Genomic DNA, 7,200 nt, shown 5'->3' with positions numbered 1-7,200 from the left:
TGCAGCACGGCGAGACCAACATCTACCTTCTGATGGACTGTCCCTTCTTGCGGAAGGTGTGGAGAGAGTTGTTTTCTGTCCTGGTGCATCCCCAACAGTTTGATAACAGTTTGGCTCGATGGAGAAAGGGAACCGTGTAAGGCCATCCCACGTGGTATTGGTCACCGTGCATTATGAGATATGTACTTCGTTGGAATTGTAATATTGGGATCATATTGTGTACGATCTGTATTGTTATGAATTGCATTGCTTTGAAATTGTGATCATTTATTTGAACTCTGTGGATTCTTAAATTTTATGAAATAAGGTGCATTTTGTCATTAAAAAAATGTGCAAAAACATTCAAACTAGTTAGAAATCAAACCTACAATCTTCTGGCCTCTGAGTCAGACACGTTACCCATTGATCCACTGGCCCAGATTGTGGAGAGTTCGGAACAGCTCACACTTCCACAGCGCTGCGGTATGAGCAGGGACCGAGTCAGTCTCGGTCATGCCCACGTGACTCCACGAGTCCGGGAGTGTTTAAAAGCGCACGGTGAACAATCACCAAAGAGAGGAACCTTTGATGCTTCCCTTCGATAGTTCTGCTGGTAGAGTGGAGGATAATTCATCAAACAAATCACAAAGCAAAGTCATCCTGAGATCATTGTTTCAATTCCAGCTTGAAGGAACGTGTCCGCTTTTGGATTAAGCAGCATTTAGCTCAAGGCCGCTCTTTTAACTTTCCAGGTAGCCGACAGCTCAACATGTTGACGCCTCTTTTCTCAAACCTGAAAGCTTTCTGTGTCTGCCCAAACACGGCTGTTTCGCTCGAGCATTTATCTCTGCTAACCAGCAGGGGGCGGCTTTGAGCAGCAACTTCTTAAAAATTCAAAGTATATTTTATTTCATAAAATTTAAGGATACTAACAGTTCAGTGTAAAAGTCACAATTTCAGTTCAAAACAATACAAAATATATCCCACACACTATGATCCCAGTATTTTAATAGAAAGCAAAGTACATATCTTATACTACATTCTGGACAACACAAGATGCGGTGGGTTCAGTCCATATCTTATATTACATTCTGTACAATACAAGGTGGGATGGACACAGTACATATCTTATATTACATTCTGTACAATACAAGGTGGGGTGGACTCAGTCCATATCTTATATTACATTCTGTACAATACAAGGTGGGATGGACACAGTACATATCTTATATTACATGCTGTACAATACAAGGTGGGGTGGACTCAGTACATATCTTATATTACATTCTGTACAATACAAGGTGGGGTGGACTCAGTACATATCTTATATTACATTCTGTACAATACAAGGTGGGATGGACACAGTCCATATCTTATATTACATTCTGTACAATACAAGGTGGGGTGGACTCAGTACATATCTTATATTACATTCTGTACAATACAAGGCGGGGTGAACTCAGTCCATATCTTATATTACATTCTGTACAGTACAAGGTGGGGTGGACTCAATACATATCTTATATTACATTCTGCACAATACAAGGTGGGGTGGACTCAATACATATCTTATATTACATTCTGCACAATACAAGGTGAGGTGGACTCAGTCCATATCTTACATTACATTATGTATAATACAAGGTGGGGTGGACTCAATACATATCTTATATTACATTCTGCACAATACAAGGTGAGGTGGACTCAGTCCATATCTTATATTACATTCTGTACAATACAAGGTGGGGTGGACTCAGTACATATCTTATATTACATTCTGCACAATACAAGATGGGGTGGACTCAGTACATATCTTATGTTACTTTCTGTACAATACAAGGTGGGGTGGCCTTGAAGATCAGCAAGTCTGGCATAAAAGGACTTGCTGACCCTCAGTATGTCAGTCTATGAAGAAGTCACCGAGCCCTCTTCCTCCTTCAGGCTGCTGATCACAGAAGTCTCTCTGAGCAGCTTCTGGAAGAAGAAGTGCGAGCACTTCTAGTCCTGCTCCACAGACTCTGGACCGGAAGATGATGCTTTTGTCCCCTTTAACTCGACTCGTCACACTGTAAGATCACAGGTTGAGGCCCCTTTAACTGGTCGGGTCATACTGTGACATCACAGGGTGAGGCCCCTTTAACTGGACGGGTCATACCGTGAGATCACAGGGTGAGGCCACTTTTACTGGAAAGGTCATATCATGAGATACAGTCTGTATTGTATTGTATTGCTTCGAAATTTTCAAATTTAGTTTTAACTCTGTGTATTCTTAAATTTTATGTCGTAATGTATGTTTTGCAATTAAAAAAATAGCAGAAACCTTCGAGTCATACGAGAAGCGAACTCTACAATGGGCTTATTTATGAACAGACATGTTATCCATTATTGCACTGGCCGTGGTTACAGATAGTAAGTAACAGTGCAGCGCTATGAGCAGGTATCGAGTCAGTCTCGGTCATGCCCACACGAGTCCGGGAGTGTCAAAAGGTGTACAGTGAACAATCACCAAAGAGTAGCAGTTTTGCTGCTTCCCTTTGATCGCTCAGCTGGTGGAGCGGAGGACTGTAATACAGCAACAGATCAAAGTCATCCTTAGGTTGCTGGTTTGATGGAACAAACGTGCTTTTGAAGTAATTAACTCAAGGCCGTTCTCTTAACTTTACAGGCGGCCTACAGCTTAACATGTTGGTGCGATAAACTTTCTGTGTCTTCCCGAACACGGCTGTTTTGATCGAGCATTTGCCTCTGCTCACCAGCAGGGAGTGACTTTGAGTAACAACACTTCAAACCGCTTTCAGGCAAAACATTCTTCCATCAGTCAGTCAGTCAGTCAGTCAGTGAGTCAGACAGGGCTCTCGCTGCTCCCTCAAGCTCGGGGCCGCTATGCCTTTCCTGTGACCTCGTCTGCCTTCCGCAGGCTCGGGCTTTTCTCAGCATCATTCACGATTACTGCGGCTTCCCGTTCTGCTGTTGCTCGCTTGCTGATGCTCGATACCACCGATTGGAGCAATGTATTGATTGCATTCAGGGAGGGGGCCAACCCAAGGCAAGATTTCTCTGCTGGTCGTGGAGCCGCTCGGAGGCGAGTGCAAAGCAGCTACTGTGAAGGGAAATTTACAAGAAATAACCTCAAATATGGAATAAAGTAGGGCAGTAGCCACATGGATACAGTATTCGCTAAGGGACAGGAAACGTAGAGTAGTGGTGAACAGTTGTCTTTCGGACTGGAAGGAGGTCTGCAGTGGTGTTCCCCAGGAGTCGGTGCTGGGACCACTGCGTTTCTTGATATATATTAATGATTTGGACTTGGGTGTTCAGGTCGCAATTTCAAAATTTGCAGATGACACAAAACTTGGAAGCTCAGTAAACAGTGAGGAGGATAGTGATAGACTTCAAGAGGACATAGACAGGCTGGTGGCATGGGCGGACACGTGGCAGATGAAAATTAACGCAGAAAAATGCAAAGTGATGCATTTCGGCAGGAATAACAGGAGAGGCAATATAAACTAGAGGGCACAACTCTAAAAGGGGTACAGGAAAATAGAGATCTGGGTGTATATGTGAACAAATCATTGAAGGTGACAGGGCAGGTTGAGAAAGCGGTTAAAAAGCATACGGGATCCTGGGCTTTATAGGGAGAGTACAAAAGTATGGAAGTCATGATGAACCTTTATAAAACACGGTTCAGCCATATCTGGAGTATTGTGTTCAGTTCTGTGCACCGCACTTTAGGAATAACGTGAAGGCCTTAGAGAGGGTGCAGAAGAGATTTACTAGAATGATTCCAGGGATGAAGAATTTTAGTTACGTGGATAGACTGGAGAAGCTGGGGTTGTTCTCCTTGGAACAGAGAGGGTTGCGAGGAGATTTGATAGAGATTTTCAAAACCATGAAGGGTTTAGACAGAGTATATAGAGAGAAACAGTTCACATTGGCAGAAGGGTCAAGGACCAGAGGGCATAGATTTAAGGCGTTTGGCAAAATAACCAAAGGTGACATGAGGAAAAAGTTTTTTTTACACAGCGAGTGGTTAGAATCTGGAATGCACTGCCCGAGGGGGTGATTCAATCATGGAAAGGAAATACAAATGCAGGGCTACGGGGATGGGGCGGGGGAGTGGGACTAGCTGGATTGCTCTTTCATAGAGCCTGCACGGACTCGATAGGCCAAATGGCCTCATTCCGTGCTGTAACCTTTCTATGATTCTGATAGAGTGCTCGATGAGCATGTGAGAGATGGCAGGATAGATTCTTGCATTCTCCACACACCTTTTGACTTGGGTCAATTGTCCAGAAAAAAAAGTGGCGTCAGTTTTCAGCGAGCCCATGGTCCATGTACTTCTTAAACTTCACTGCGTGCTACGGTACAGAGAGGTCAAGGGGCAGCAAATCTTTTGGTGTGCTGCAGGAAGCAAAAATTCTTGATTTTGGTCATGAGCAAAGATGGAAAAAAAGCTTAATCATGCCTTCTCCGAGGATTGAACTCAGGACCTTCAGATTATGAGACTGACGCGCTGCCTGCTGCGCTAAGAAGGCACTTGATGCCTAAATGTCCAGGCAGCACAAACATGTAGAACAGTTTGCAAGGTGTAAAGTCATAAACTGATCGGCAGTTTGCAAAAACCATCCATCCAGGTCGAAATCGAACCATCAGTTTTCTGAATTCTGGTCAGGCACGTTACCCATTGCTCCACTGGCTCAGGGCGTGGAGAGTAAGTCGGAGCTCACACTCCCACCGCGCCGCAGTATGAGCAGGTACCGAGTCAGTCTCGGTCATTCCCACGCGATTCCACGAGTCCGTGAGTGTCAAAAGGCGCACGGTGAACAATTACCAAAGAGATGGGCCTTTGCTACTTCCCTTCGATAGCTCAGCTGGTAGCGTGGAAAACTTGTAGAGATTAAAACTTGAAATCTTAAATCGCTGGTTTAATTCCGGCTCAAAATAGTGGTTTTGGAGTAAACGGTATTGAGCTCAAGGCCGCTTTCTTCACTTTACAGACTGCTTACTGCTTAAAATGTTGGCGCTTTTCATTTCTCAAACCCGAAAGCGTTCCGTGTCTGTCTGAACACGGCTGATTTGCTCGATCATTTGCCTCTGCTCACCAGCAGGGAGCGCCTTTGAGCAACAACAGGTCAAACCGCACTCACTTTCAGACAAAAAAAGACTTCTTTCAGTCAGTCGGACAGGTCTCTCGCTGCTGAAAGGAGCGCCTTTCTGCATCAATTCTTTTTATTTTGAAAATATACTTTATTTCATAAAATTTAAGGATACATAAAGTTCAGGGTAAAAGTCACAATTTCAATTGAAAACAATATAAAACAGATCGCACACACTATGATCCCATTATTTCAATACAAAGTACAGTACATATCTTATAATACATTCTGCATAATAAAAGGTGGGAATGCTTCACACAGTAGCCTTTTCCCATCGAGCCCTTGCATAGGCTGCACCGCGCCTCAGTGCGTCCCGCAGCACATTCTCCTGGACCTTGGATTGTGCCAGTCGGCAACACTCGGTCGTGGACCGCTCCTTCAGCTGGAACACCAGGAGGTTTTGAGCGGACCAAAGAGCCTCCTTCACCGAGTTGATGGTCTTCCAGCAGCAGTTGATATCTGTCTCAGTGTGCCTTCTGGGAAACTGCCTGTAGCGCACAGCGTCCTGTGTTACCGAGGTGTTGGAGATGAACTGGGACGGATAGCAACGCATCTCTCTCCACACATTCTGCGTGAAAGTCCAGTCCACCAGGAGACGGACAACGGTCTCGTCCCCATTGTAGCCTTGAAGGCAGCTCGAGGTGGTGCTGAGATTCCGTGTGTGTTGGAAGGACCGCACTGGGAGGGTCCTTCTCACCACCATCCAGACCACATCCCGTTGCCTGTTGGTCAGTTCCGGCGACGAGACTTTCTGCCAAATGGCATCGACCGTCTGGCCGGTGAATTGCCCGATTGGATCCACCTTCTCCTTTTCCTGCAGGACCCACAGAACGTTCCTCGTCGACCACTGTCTGACGGCCTTGTGGTCGAAGTGGTTTCTCCTCAGGAACATCTCCACCTGGGACAGGTGGGGGGTGGAGGGGGGCAGTTGGGTCGGTCCAGCTGGACGGGGCGTTCCTGGTTCTGCTCGGCCAGCATGGCCAGACCCAGTTTTATCAGTGTATTGGACAGGTAGAAACTCAGCACGTAGGGACACTTGGTGTTTGCAGACTGGGGCACTACACACATCCGGAGGCAGCCACACGCAAAGGTGTCCATCAGGATCAGGGCAGCATTGGGGACGCTTCTGCCACCTTTGTCTGGGGGGCTTGTACACGGTGTCCCTGTGGACACATTCTCCAGACAAAGTGGAAGATAGCTCGGATGACTGTGGTGACGGAGCTGTGGGGAATGGGCCAGACCTGGGCCACGTAGAACAACACCGCGAGTACCTCACACCTTATCACCAGGTTATTGTTGGCTACGGTGAGAGAGCGTTCCCCCAATATGCCAAGGTTCTCTTTGGCCTTGGCGACACGGTCCTCCCATTTTTTTGGTGGAATCTTGGGGCCCCCGAACCCGATCCCCAACACCATCAGGTAGTCGGACCTGACGGTGAAAGGGACAAAGAATCGGGTCTCCCAACTGCCACAGAACATGTCCTTACTCTTACTGCGGTTCACTCTGGACCCCAAGGCCAGCTCGAGTCGTTCGCAGATGCCCATCAGTCTGTGAACCGACTGCTGATCGGAGCAAAGGACGGTGATGTCATCCATGTACAAGGAGGCCTTAACCTGAGAGCCTCCACTGCCTGGGATCGTCATCCCCCTGATACCTGTGTCCTTCCTGATGGACACCCCAAACACATGAAAAAGACCGCAGAGATTTAATTGGAAAACTCTCTGACTCCCGCCCATTGATTAGGACTGCGCGATGGATGTCCATATAGAGCAGTCGGATCCAATCGCGGATTCCCTCCCCAAACCCTATTTTGTAGAGCGTGTCCATCATGTATGTGTGGGATATTATATCGAAGGCCTTCCCCTGACCCAGGCTGAAGAGGCAGGTGTTCACCCCTCTGCCCTGCACGTAGGCTTACGTATCCCAGAGCAGTACAAGGATATCAGAGGTCGTCCTGCTGGGTAAAGTACAGGTCTGATCGGGGTGGTTCACCCACTCCAGAGCAGATTCGAGCCTGTTGGCGATGGCCTTCGACAGAATCTTGTAGTCAGCATTAGCAGGGAAA

The 7,200-nt window shown here is 46.8% G+C and overlaps 1 non-coding gene across 1 annotated transcript; it reads right to left on the bottom strand.

The window, feature by feature from the left end:
* Positions 1 to 4,441: 4,441 nt before the first annotated feature.
* On the bottom strand, positions 4,442 to 4,514 carry trnam-cau (transfer RNA methionine (anticodon CAU)). The gene has a single exon. It is a non-coding gene; the product is annotated as a tRNA-Met (tRNA).
* Between the last annotated feature and the right edge of the window lie 2,686 nt (positions 4,515 to 7,200).

Source organism: Heptranchias perlo, unplaced genomic scaffold, assembly GCF_035084215.1.
Source record: "Heptranchias perlo isolate sHepPer1 unplaced genomic scaffold, sHepPer1.hap1 HAP1_SCAFFOLD_47, whole genome shotgun sequence".
In the NCBI taxonomy this organism is placed as follows: domain Eukaryota; kingdom Metazoa; phylum Chordata; class Chondrichthyes; order Hexanchiformes; family Hexanchidae; genus Heptranchias; species Heptranchias perlo.
This window is presented reverse-complemented; position numbering and strand designations above follow the sequence as displayed.